This window comes from Crocodylus siamensis, chromosome 1 (assembly GCF_052110815.1).
Source record: "Crocodylus siamensis isolate JL-2025a chromosome 1, ASM5211081v1, whole genome shotgun sequence".
In the NCBI taxonomy this organism is placed as follows: domain Eukaryota; kingdom Metazoa; phylum Chordata; order Crocodylia; family Crocodylidae; genus Crocodylus; species Crocodylus siamensis.
Window position 1 is genome coordinate 240,191,113 of NC_143395.1, and position 13,044 is coordinate 240,204,156.

The 13,044-nt window shown below is 42.1% G+C and overlaps 1 long non-coding RNA gene across 1 annotated transcript in view; it reads left to right on the top strand.

Moving 5' to 3' along the window:
* Window positions 1-13,044, top strand: part of LOC149874311 (uncharacterized) — a 123,740-nt gene that overhangs the window by 20,666 nt on the left and 90,030 nt on the right. The window contains exon 3 of the long non-coding RNA XR_016439917.1: window positions 8,954-9,005. This is a non-coding gene — a long non-coding RNA (uncharacterized LOC149874311). The remainder of the gene's footprint in view (window positions 1-8,953; window positions 9,006-13,044) is intronic.

Consider the following 13,044-nt stretch of genomic DNA (forward strand, 5'->3'; position numbering starts at 1 on the left):
CCTTGCAAGCCTGGCACCCCAACGCATGCTGGTACACCTGGCCCAGGATGAGTGCTGGTGGTCTTACTATGGCCCGCCTTGATCACCATGCACCATCTGCCACTCCTACACAGTGGCCACATCATTCCTTCAGGCCTGTCAGATCATGGCCTGGCTTGCTGCGAATTGAGCCTGCCAGGAGAACCTGCATGCGAGCACCCTGTTGGTGCTTCATCATCAATCTGCTTCAAGACTCTTACTTCCAGGACTGCTTCACCAACTTTGGGCAGGACTGGGAGGCCACAAGGCTGAATTATTACTCCTTCTGCAAGCTATGATGGGACATGGGCAAGGTACAGATCTGTGCTTTTTGACAGCAGTACACCCAGCTAGCCACAAATGAACTGTGCTGCTGTATCAGAGAGCTGGAGGAAGATGTTGTAGAGCTCAAGGCTTCCCGCTGTCTGCCAACAGTGATGCGGTTCTGCTTGAAAACCTCCAGTTCCATAGGAAGTGCCTGCGTGACGGCGGAGACTGCAGCCTGTGGAGTGAGGATCCGTGCCTGCTGCCAAAAGTTGGCTGAAACAGATGCCCCAACCCACTTCTTCTTCAACATGGAGTGACAGCGGGCAGCGAGCAGAGTCTTAGATAACCTCAAGACCCCTGAGGGTGGGTAATCACTAAGCCGGGTGAAGTACATGAGCATGCCACTGCCTTATATCAAGACCTGTTTGTGGCTGAGCCATCCTGCCTGAGGCCATGTGGGAACTCCATGTGTTCCTGCCACACCTTTGTGCCCTGAAGGCTAGTGAGATCGAGTGGGAATTGTGTCTGGCGGAGCCGGCAGCTGCTGCAGCTGGCCTCGCCTCCGGCAAAGCCCCAGGCCCCGACGGGTTACCTGCTGAGTTTTACAAGACTTCTGGCCTCTTCTTAGCCCCTGTCTCCTGCATGTTTTCCAGTAGAGTCTTGCCAACAAGGTCTTGCTGATCAGCTGCCGCCATGCAGTGCTCACCCTGCTGCCTGTGAACAACCTGGTGGTGGTGACCTTGTGGCACCGGTGCTCTGTGCTTGATCCTCCACAGGATCCCTCAAGCCATGGGTAATGAGGAGGTTCTGAGAGGCATCCTCATGCCAGCTGTTGGGTGTAGGAGCAGCCATTCCTGCTATGACAGGGTTAATTTCAAGCTATAACTGAGAAAAAGAAAAGTGTTTATTCTAACTAAGAAGATAAGTGTCTGGGAATGCAGCCATAATGAACTGGATGAGAGAAGGAGTAGGGCAGAGGGAAAAAAACCCAGAGGGGGGTGGTAATTAAACAGCAAAAAAAGAAAAAAGGGGAGGGGGAGAGGGGAGAAATTAAGAGCATCCCTTGGAAGGCAAGCTATTGAAAAAAATAATTCCCCGCAACAAACAAGCAGAAAAGAAAGAAAAAAAGGAAAAGAGACATTAAGAAAAAAAAGGCTGTAAAGAAGTGAGTCGCAGAGAAAGAAACCGGAAGTACAGGGGGGAAGGGACAGAGCGGAGAGAAAAAGTAGGAAAAACGCAGTGAAAATGCAAGAAGAGAATCAGAAAGTGAGATAAACAGAAGCTGGAGACTTCTAGACAGGTGGGAGTCAGGAAAGAAAGGAGATAGGAAGCCGGGGAGTCTTACACTCAGAATTGCCCCACGCAGCTCCAAGCGAGCCTTGTCCGGTGAGTCCAAAATGGAAGGAAGGAAGGAAGGTTGTTTTAAAACAAAAAGTTCCAATTTTTAATTTCTTAAGAACATCTTTGGTTCCCTTATTAGCTCTCTTGTATCCTTGACTTCCACACAAGTGCTGCTGTGTCCAAGTTCTGTGACCTACAATTAAATTCCAGTCTGGGCTCCTCTCTACCCCATAAATTGAGAGAGAGAGGACATTTTCTAAAGTTTCTGATTTAAAGGATCTGAAACATCACACAATTATAATGTAACCGCATCTTTTAATATTTATGAAGTATCTGTAAAGAAATTTTGGCTTCTGGCCAAGAATTACTTGCACATATTGAACCTAAGACAAATGGAGAATTCCTGACATCTTAATCCTCAAAAGCAAAGGTCCAGTCAAAGGGAGATACAGGGTTGATGAAGCATTAACAAATAGTTTAATTTTTCAAAGCTCTTTTAGAGGCACCCAAATGTTAAACCATATGGGCAAAATTCGGCTGTCAAAACCACACATGCTGCTATCTGAAAATTAATTTAAAGAAAATACATTATGGGCCAGAATGCCTAATTGATGCTCTGTGGGCTTTTTTCCATGTTCAAAAATGTGTTTTACTCCAGATCTACATGCTGAACACAGATGGTCAAGCTCCAAGTGGGGGCTTGGTTTGGCCAACCATCACACACCTTTCATTCACTTTCTATTGTCTGAAACACTAGCACAAACCATTTTTAGAAGTGAGCTATTTCTATCGTATAGGCAAAAGTCATATCATACCTAGATATGGTAGGTGGATGGCAACATGGCTTTACATAAATAAATCCTTTGTCTCATATCAGATGACCTGATTCTATTTCCACTTGCACCAGCTTGAAGGTAGTATAAATTGATTTCCACTGACTTAATTGAATTATCTCAGTATTTATACCAGTGTAAGAAAGGAGAAAATAATGCCCAATATACGCATTTCAAAATATATTTAAAAAGGTAGCATTTCTTTTGAAATGTCAACTGTCAGCATAGAGGAACTGCTTTCTTTTGTGAATATGGTGATTTCTACTTAAGAAATGCTCAGACTTTCATCAGTATATTTGTGAAACTATTTAAGGACTTATTTTGTGCCTAGTACAAGAACAATGTAATATTTGAAATATGTGTATTTTTTGGAAAATATTGTATATTGTTATGAAATTCATTTCAGATTAGTTGTGAAATTCGTTGTTACCCTACTTCTATCCATGCCAGTGTGGAGTCTGTATAAAGGTATAAACGACCAAATTGGTAGCATCTTGTGCCTGCATTAACTTTACTTTGATGACAGTGATAACACAAGGTGAACTTAAACAAAAAACCAGGTCCCAGGTCTTTCTATCATCATTTGAAGTGAGTCAGCATAACTGGAATAGGATACTAGGATTCTTCCTTTACTATCAAAGAGAAGATGGGTTTGTAGATAATAAAAACCACAAAGAGTTTTCTCTTCTAAACTGGATTATCTCCACATGTGGTCTGGTTTAATTTTAAAGATCCCAAATTAAGGAGCATCGGTCTTTGCCTTAGGAGTTGTAAATCTCTCTATTGGCTCTGTAATGCTGTGGATGGAGGTGGGTGTCTCTGGGGTACTTTTTCCTCCTAGTACTCCTGCATTTTTCATTTCTTTCTTTTGGCCTGGTACTCTTAATTATACTCTTGTATGTCATTTTAAATAATTTTATGCCTCTTTGTACTTACACCCTTAGTGATCATTTAGCTAAGTGTATTCACATTCTACCAGGTGATGTATATGAAGAACCTGGGTCCTAGATTCACAAAACAATTTCAGAACCACAGTGCTTAACTTTTAGTCTCTTAGTTTAATTTTAGACAGCTCCCGGAACTCTTAACCCCTGAATTGTCCACACATTAACACCTGAAACTAGTTTTAAGAGCACTTTAGGAGACTTAAAATTACTCTGCTCCAGAGCCACTCACCACGGATGAGTCACCCAAGTTGAAGTCCTCTAGCATCCCAGGATGCAGAGTACCCTTCCCCTCCCTTCCATTTTGTGTGGACAAACTTTCAACTCCTTGAATTCTATTGGCTGGGGCAGAGGGGAGGGCAGAAATTCTGGCATCAAATTTGCAGTATGGGGGCAAAATTAGACCCCTGGATATCCAGGGGTAAAAAAAACCAAACAAACTGTGGGGGAAAAAAGCAGGGCAAGCATGTTCCTGGACCATACCCTGAGGCAACTGGAGGCTTGGTTCTCCACTGATAGCCAGCCAGAGTGTCTCTATGGCTGGCCCTTGTCCTGGTACTGAAGCACACTGCCTACCCAAACAGGGCAGGCAGCATGTCAGCCTCAGGGATCTGGACCTGGGATGCTGCCAGTAAGTGGGGGGCGGGGAGGTGGAGGTGGGAGAAGGGGACCATGGGAAGTCCCTGCTGGCCCTGGCTGCTCCCTCATCCCCCTGATGGTTTCCCTGTCCATCCCCAACCCCTACTAGCCCCCGGTCACTGCCCCACCCATCCCCATCCTCTGCCTGCCCCCTAAGCCCCCTCAATGGCTGCCCCATCCCCTTCTTGTGCCCCTAGCCCCGCTGATGGCTGCTGCCCCTGGTCCCAGCCTCCCAAAACTTAAAAAAAAAGTCTAACACTCACCTTACAGTAGCAGGGCCTGTGGGAGTCTGGGGCCTCATGACAGAGCCCCCCCATGCAGCATGGAGCAGCAGGGAGCAAGCAGCAGGGCAGGGCTTCAGCCACCTGGCACCTGCACTGCCACTGCCCCATCATGCAGGTGCAGCCAGGGTCAGCTCCACACACTGTTGGGCAGATGGGGCGACTGCAGCTGTCATCCAGGCCCCATCCTACATGGGGGGGGGCTCTGCCATATGGCTGTATTGACCCCAATGGCAGCTGCTTCTGCTGATGAGTGTAGTTTTTTTGTTTGTTTTTTTTAATTACCAGGATGCTGGTCCTGGGTGGGGCAGTGATCAGGGAGTATGGGAGAGAGGTGGGAAATTGGACCAGGTGGGGCATTGAGTGGTGGGGCTCAGGAAACAAGTGGGAGATGGGGCTGAGTGGGGCAGTGATCGGGGGGCTCTGGGGGCAGGTGGGGAATAGGGCCGGGCAGGGGCACACATGGCAGTAGTGCCACACAAAGGCCAACTCTGCAGCCACAGCCCCACTGGCAGCTGGCCCAGCAGGGCAGATGTCTCTACTGGCTGTGCAGTCCCCATCTGGGTCTGGCAGGTGCATAGCAGGTCACAGCCAGGCAGCAACCCCCGCTGCCAGACTGTTGCTGTGGGTAAAGGGTTCAGGGAACTCTCAGGGTTACTTTATCAGTCCAGCTGGCCCAAGGGGTAGTGTCCCCAGGTACCAATTGGCTGGGCCCCAGAAGTTCCTGAGAGTGAGTAGCCCTGAGCTCCTTGACAGGGCAGCTTTTTGTACTGATGGGAACAGGACAGGGCAGCTTTTCATACTGCTGGGGACAGTACAGGTGCTGACTGAAGATCTGGAAGGAGGCAGGCAGGGTTATTTTGCCCCAAGTGGCATGATTTGCTCCTCCACAAAGTGCATGTCTGAGCATGTGTGCTGAGGCAAAAATCCCCAGCTCAAATTTGCACCACTTTTATTTTAACTGCTGCAAGCACATATGCTTGCATGTGTGGATGCACCCCAGGGTTTTTTTCATCATCCTCTGAAATATCAGGTACTTCTCCATGGCTGTCTTATGTCCTGAAGAAGTATGTTCTAAATACCTTCTTTTAATATGCTATTTGTTTAATTATGGACTTTTTCATTATTCACAGAAGTATATCCTCCCTCTGCTCCCATTTGCATAGAATTATGCACGGTTTCTATTTGAGCTGCTGCAAGTGCACATGCTTGCATGTGTGGATGTGCCCTGGGGTCCCAACCCTGTGCAAACAGCACATAGCTAGATTGCAGGTTATGGGTAGGTCCAGGAGTGGGGTTTAGGGAGAGGCGAAGGGAGCATGGTAGGGGGCCAGATAAAGTCCACCTCCCAGCTTCATATTCCTACATCGAAGCCCCCCAAACCATCTCTCCCCGCCACCTAAAGTAGGAAGCCTGTCTCTGCTCATCATACCTGTAATGGCAACTCATAACTGTAGCTCCCCGTCAGGCCCCTTGCCAACCCTCTAGAGAAAAGTCACAGCTGTGCAGGTGAGGGACAGTCAGAGAAAGTTTTTAGCCTTAAGCCAGGGATGGGCAAAATGCTGCCCAGGGGTCACATGTGGCCCACCAGGCCATTCTATCCAGCCCATGGGGCCCCCTCAAAATTTAGAAAATTAATATTTAGCTACCCCTGGCTGCCTGTCATATGTCCCTTGAAGGCTTGCCAAAACTCAGTAAGCAGCCCTCTACCCAAAATAATTGCCCGCCTCTGCAGCTGTGACTGCTCCAAATTCAAGCTAGCTCTAACACTGATAAACAACTGAGCAGCTCAAAGAACAATGTGTAAGAAGAATCCATAGCCTTAAGTGCACCAGATCCCTAGGACTATCAAGTAATTAATGTGTTGTGTTGGGTCAATAATTTTTTTCCTTCTTGAAAGAAAACCCTGACCAATTGTTTTTTTTCTAAATCAAACAGTTTACTTTCAGGCACTGTAAGAAGAGCAAAGGGAAAGAAGTGCTTGACCTAAACAAGAGATGGAAGCACCCATGCCCCCTTTTATCCAGTAGTTCAGGAATTAGAGTTTGCCTGAGGTCATTTAAACCAACTTCTCCCATCCCCCTAGGGAATTTGTAAGCAATCTGGCTCTAGGATTCTTTGTGGTGGGGCTCTCAATCTTTTCTGTTGCCATTTACCCCCCTTTAAATGAATAAACATACACTAGATTCCAGTGAAGAGAAATATCTGAGAAGTAGGATATCTAAATAAGGAGCATGACCACCAGGCTAGAGAGTTGTTATTACTATCTAGCTGTCCTCTACAATGGCTACTTAGGAAATGGGACAGGAAGGATTTGGTGACATTTCATTAGCCTTTCATTAGGACATTCTTCTGAATTTGAAGTTAGGCATGTGCCAGCCATTTCATTGTACAGTACACAAAGGCTGGGTGCTCTTAACATTTGCACGGCTCTGTTCCCTGTATAATGAATGCAGTGGGAAAACTAGATGTGCAAGAATGGCATCCAAAAAGGATAGCATATTGGTGTCTGGCTGCCTAAGGCAGTATGAAGCTGTTTCCTGTCCCAGCTAGAAAAGTGAATTCTCTGGAAACATGTACATGCAATATTCTCTTTCTGAATTTGTACATGTAAAACTTGATCACTCAGATATGTTCAGATGAAGTACAGAAATGTATGTAGAAGTATGAGAGGAGCTGGAAGGTAAGTTATTGAAAAAATTCAAACTGATTAACCTGTTTGTCATCTAAATAACCCTCTGTTTTGGCAGGGGTTTGGGTTTGGATTTTTGGCTTTTTTGTTTTGGGGGAATTTTTGAATGGGCTATAGCTACCTTAACAATATAACTTATTCCTATTTAGAGTTATTTTATACAGCTCCATAGGCAGGCATGGCGCTTTACAGACAGCTGATCAGACAAGAGCTTGGCCCCAACCAGCTTCCAACTTAATTTAATATTCCCTCAAAAGTTCATATCAAGGTCACCATATGGCAGAGCTTTTATAAACTCTTCGGGAGCTAGTCAATGTAAGCTGCAACTGCATTGTATGTATATTAATTAAAGTTCAAATGTTCTTTGAGTTTTGTGCTCCAGGCTGAGAATGGTAAGTCAATATTTTGCTATCACTGGAGCACAGCTTCAGAATCTGTGCAGCCCTGATTTTAATATTGATTTCTTCATTGTATAGGAATTAACATGTGTCTTGCTTCCTGAACCGCAGATCTTATTTCCTGTGCATACTTCACAGAAGAACTTTGGAATAGCAATGAGCAGTCCATCATTTTAACTGTTTGTTTCAGGGCTAGGCATATGAAAAGGACATGCAATGTAGAGATATATGGGTTCTTCTGAATTTATTGTGAACTCACAATGCATGTTAGCTATAGGAATAAATAATGTTTCTAAACTTGGCATAGTGGTGATGGGACCATTCAGTTAGGGAAAGATATTTAGTAGGTTGAATGCATTTCCCAAACCCTTGTTCTATAAGCAAAGTTAAAAAATTGTAGCTTAATCTTTGGGTTCAATGTCTTCATTTCTACTTAGGAAAATCAATTAAAATTGTTTAATGTACTGAGCTATAAGTCCCTTATGTAGAAAGTACAAGTCTTTGATCTGATAGTTTGTTTACACAGTCTGTTGCCTATATGCTATTAAAAAAGAAATAGATTAATAAGTTTTTTTTCATATCAGCTAAAGCCTTGTGGGAAGCTGTCCATATTAGAGATGGGCTCAAGGCAAAACACTAAATCTAAGCATCTTTTGGCATTAGGATGAAGTTTCTAGAGTTGAACTTTGACTGAGAGGCAAATTATGCATCCTGAGATAAATCAAAATCTCAGATCTGAACACTTCCTCCTACATGTACCTGCATCTGAAGATAATATCTGAATATCTCTATTCCAGAGTAAGTTTTACTCTATGAAACTCTATTCTTAACAATCCCTACAGCAAGCCTGTTCTCCTAAAGCTTTGTTCTGTCTATAATTAGGCAGCACATTATTTCTAAATTCTGTAGCAAGTCTGGGATTTTATTGAAATGCCCCAAATGTCTCAGTCTTCTTTCCCATATACTCCACTCCCATGATACCACATAGATTAATGAGAGTATCTACTATGGGGAACCTATAGACCCTATCACATTCTAGCGGTTTGTCATCCTAAAGTTGAGCAAGATGGAGTTTCTGTCCTACAACGTGCTCTGGTATATTATGGTTCTTCCTCCCATTCCTGTGAATGCAGATAATCTCACAGAAATGAAAGGAGGAAGGGATCAGATGGTAGAAATAAAATGAATAATATCAACTCTTTTTGCTCACATTGCACCTCCTCTAGAGACACCAGATGAATGGTGCAGCTGGAGTTAAGTACATTTGGGGGCCTGAAACATTCTTGAAGAGAATCAGTTTAGCAATTCCGGCCACAACAAGCCTTACTTAAGTCACTTGTCAGAGAGATATACATCTGCAGCTTTGACAGCAGAATTTTTCACTCATCACAGAGGATTTTATATTAAGAAATGCTAACTAGATAGTTGTTTTTCATACAGTTTAACATTTCGCTCAAATACTTTTGGTTCTGTAATTGGTTCTATTCTTTTGATGCATCCAAATATAATTCTTTATATATCTCTTGTTTGTTTTCATTAGGTTGTCATGGAAATCACTGATGTATAATGGATTTCTTTCTAAAAATCTGCAGGTATGTTAGTAGATGTTGGGAAGCATCTTGGTTACAATTGCTTCTCCTGCATTATACAATACTACCCTCTAGTTCTTTTACAGTACAATAACACTTTGTTTTAATTCTTGTTCACGGTTATCATTTCAAGCAGTAAGCTTAGGAGGCCTGAAGCAGAAGTATTTTATTTCCGCTACTTTGTCTGTCAGATCTGATTACAAAATTAATCTCTGCACATCTACCGATGCCCCAGAGGGTTTGACCCTAAGGTTAGGGGCAGGTTTGTTTATTGTATCATGTACCCCTGCTCTAGGAAAGTAGCTTTAACTTTCTGTCTGTACTCCACTAGTTCGGGTGGCTTGAGAGGACATGCTGAACCAAGTCAATGCTGCTACATTGGTAGTGGTTTGAGCTCAAGGTACCTTGCACCCTTGCATTCCTTCTGTCTTCCATCTGCCACCTGTTATCAAGTATCTGCTTTTTCTTTCTCAGCTATAACCACAGAAGTCAGTGCCCGGACCAAAACTATTCTGTTATCTAGTTATGTAATTGCTTAGTTTGAAAATGTAAGTAGTCATTGATACAATTATCTAGCCTTGAGAGTGGGAAATATGGAAACACTATACTTTCTAATTCTTTATTACATAATGAAAATCCAAAATATTTGTATAATACTTATTATTATAGGTTTATGTCTAGTATTATATATATGTTCAGATAGAGCTTTAAAGTATGCATAAATACAATAGGCACCATTAAAATGTCAACTTTTCTAACAAATGCTATAGTATTATCATAGATATTTCATCTTCCAAGTGTAAGGAAAAAATATAACCCAATATTTTAGCTACTCTAATATGAAAGCCATAAGCAAATATTTAAAAGCTATATTTGCCTGCTATTTCTCTACAAATACATATAAAACAATCTAAGCAACATTCTCCAAAAGATAATTTTTATACTTCATTTTTAATGAAAAAATCACAGAAGATGTAAATGAATACTGCACAATGTATGTATAATAATTCATTGCTATAATTACTGTTAGTGATCAATAAACCTCAAATGATTTAAGGTTTGGTTGAAAAGTTTATCTGAACCTTATCCAAACTATCTAAAACTCTTGGGACTGACACTTTTACAATAAACTCTTTTCTCGTGCTTCCTGCATCCTGCTGGCCTTGAACTGTATGAAAAAAAGCCTTTGAAGATGATATTTCAGCAATGCAATCTCATTCTCATATGGGACTTGAAAACACAGAATGCTGAAAAAAAAATTGATGGGAGAAACATTATTTAAACATTATTTTAATTTAAAAGAGCATTTGTTTTAGTTTTGAAGTTTCAAAGATTGCTTTATTTGAACTAGTTCTTCCAGGCTAAATTGTAATTCTTTTGAGTGTTAGTTAATAGATCCTCAAGAAGTGATCAAATTAATAAAAGTCTAGCTTTTCATATTCTCTGAAAACTGGAAAAATGTAAAATGTTCATTTTATGACCAATATGCCCGAACTTTGGCAATATGGTCTTAAAAACTTGCTGGAAATTGATCCCAAAAGATCATGGTATACATCTTTGATTTAGTTAGTCTAGAAGGTGCCAATCTACCCTGCCATCTGTCAGGTTGATCAGCCTTTGTTTGTCATTTTGGCATAGAGATATTTTATGGATTCTATCAAATGGGAAATGAAGCAATCAATCCACAAAAACTAAAGGCTTGTAAAAAACTCTTATAAATGTTGATAGAAAAATAGAGAAGGTGGGGATTTAAATCAAGCCTTCATTTTGCTCTTTAATGCATGTCATTCTCTATGGTTTATTTTCTAGTTAGATTGCAAATACCTCAGGGCAGGGACCTTGTCTCTTCATTTATCTGTAAAACACCCATCTGTTAGTATAGAAATAATAACATGTTGGTTTATATGAACTTCCTTTGGAAAAAAAAGAGTTATTTACTCTTTACTCTCCCAATTCAGGAGTAGAATGTTACTTCCTGCACCTTTGCTAGAGAGATTGAGTCAAGACAAATGGAAACAAAAGTATTAAAAACTTTCATCCTTTAGACAACTAAGTGAAAAAAATGTAAAATCTTAAGCTCTCACAGCAGGGCTGTCCAACTTCCAAGTGACCAGGGTCTATATATTCTACTTCACAGGTTGCACCCCCTGGCTGGGTTGATGCCCTACCACTATACCACATGTTCATGAGAACACACCCCTTGACACCCCTGAACAATGTAACTTGCATAGACCCATACTTACATGGACCCACACTTATCCTCCCCTCCCTGCGTCATGCTGCTGCAATTTAACCCCTCATAAACCACATATGCCTCCAGGCCACCGGTTGGACAGCCTGTTTCAGAGCGTAGATGGAATTCCATACACTTGAGTACAGCTCTAGGTGGGCCCAGAGGAGAGAGCACACAAAGGAAGTATTTTGTGGTTGAAGAACCTAAACCTGTAAATGCCAGCACATGTGAGTTTCAGTTAATTCATTAATATGCTCTTCTATATGCTCAGCTTCTCATGTAAATAAATATTTATCCTGCTTGTGGGATAGTTTTTGTAGGATTGGGGTCTCACCTTACTATAAAAGAAGACATTGGGCACCTAGATAATCCCCTGTGCCCTTTGAACTCATTAGACCTTTGTGTGAGGAAAAAATACTGTATTTGCATGATTCTAAGATGAGCCTGAATTTAAGACCATCTCCACTAATTAGATTTTATACATGGAATCTAATTTATACGAAATCTAATAACAATGATAAAATTTGTTATAATTTTCCATATATAGAATCTAACTATTGGAGGGTCATTTTAATTCATCCCCCGCATTGCTACAGAGGGGCAGGGAGTAGGGGAGGGGGTCATGCAACTTTCCCTCTTCTTGTGCTTGTCCCCCTTCCACTTCTGCTCTGTGCTTGCCCCCCTCCCCACAGAATCAAGCCCCCCTTTCCCCTCATGCCCCTTCTCCCACCCTTTGCACGCCCCCCACTTCAACACTCTCATATGTGATTATGACTTTTTTCCCCTATGTTAAAGGGGAGGAAAACCTCATCTTAGATTTAGAATAAATATGGTAAATTGTTTGGTAAAGTATTTGACATGCTGCAAGTGATAACAACTGCTTAGGGTAGTGATTTTCAACTTCAGCATATGCTCAACTTTCAGTTTGTACTTAAACCCTATTAAAATCTTTGATATATTATGAGAAGGATTTATGTTCATGATTTTTGTAGTTTCCTAAATTGGGGCTTCAAAACTTCTTTTTGTCTAAGATGGAGGGGAGGGGAGAAAAAAAATCAGATATGATGAATTGATGAAGAATACAAAAACAAATTGGTTTTGAAAATAAACTGAAGATTCTAAAAAGCTGAGGTTTATGCAATATTTTTCAGAAAGTGTGGACTGTGGATGGAGAACTTCATAAAATAAAAAGGCTGTTTAACAGATGGATCATCCAAATAATTTTGATTTATCATTAGATGAGCCTGTGAGATTGCTTCCAGCTGAGATATGATGAGAAAGCTGTGAGAATCATCATGATAACTTGTATTTCATTAGTGTAACAGGCAGCCAGAGGCTTGTGTTACATGAGGGTTGAGAGTGTAACAGATAAGGTCCACAGGCAGGGCAGTAGGTATCTAGGGAGCTAAAGGGTACTTACTGAAGAGCTAGCTGAGTAGAAATAGGACAGTAGGATAGAGCCCCAGGTAGTCAAGAAGGAAACAACTGCAGCTCAGCCAGGAAAGCAGCAGTAGGCTGCCCATTAAGTGGAGAGATAATGTCTGACCAGAAGTGGGAAGAGCTCATAGGATAGAAACCTGGGAGAGTTCTTCAGGCAAAGACTGGATCTCCTATTAGGCTAGAAAGGAGTGGATGCTGCAAGCCAGGACATACCAAAAGGGCTAGGAGGAAGCCAGTGAGTGGGGAAGAGGCTTTGGCCACAGAATAGTAGATAAGAAACAACTTGCTAGTGACTGTTTCAGGATGAAGGATCAGTTTGTACTGTAGGGATGGTTAGGAGGCCATGCAGGGATGCCTGAAAGGTACTCA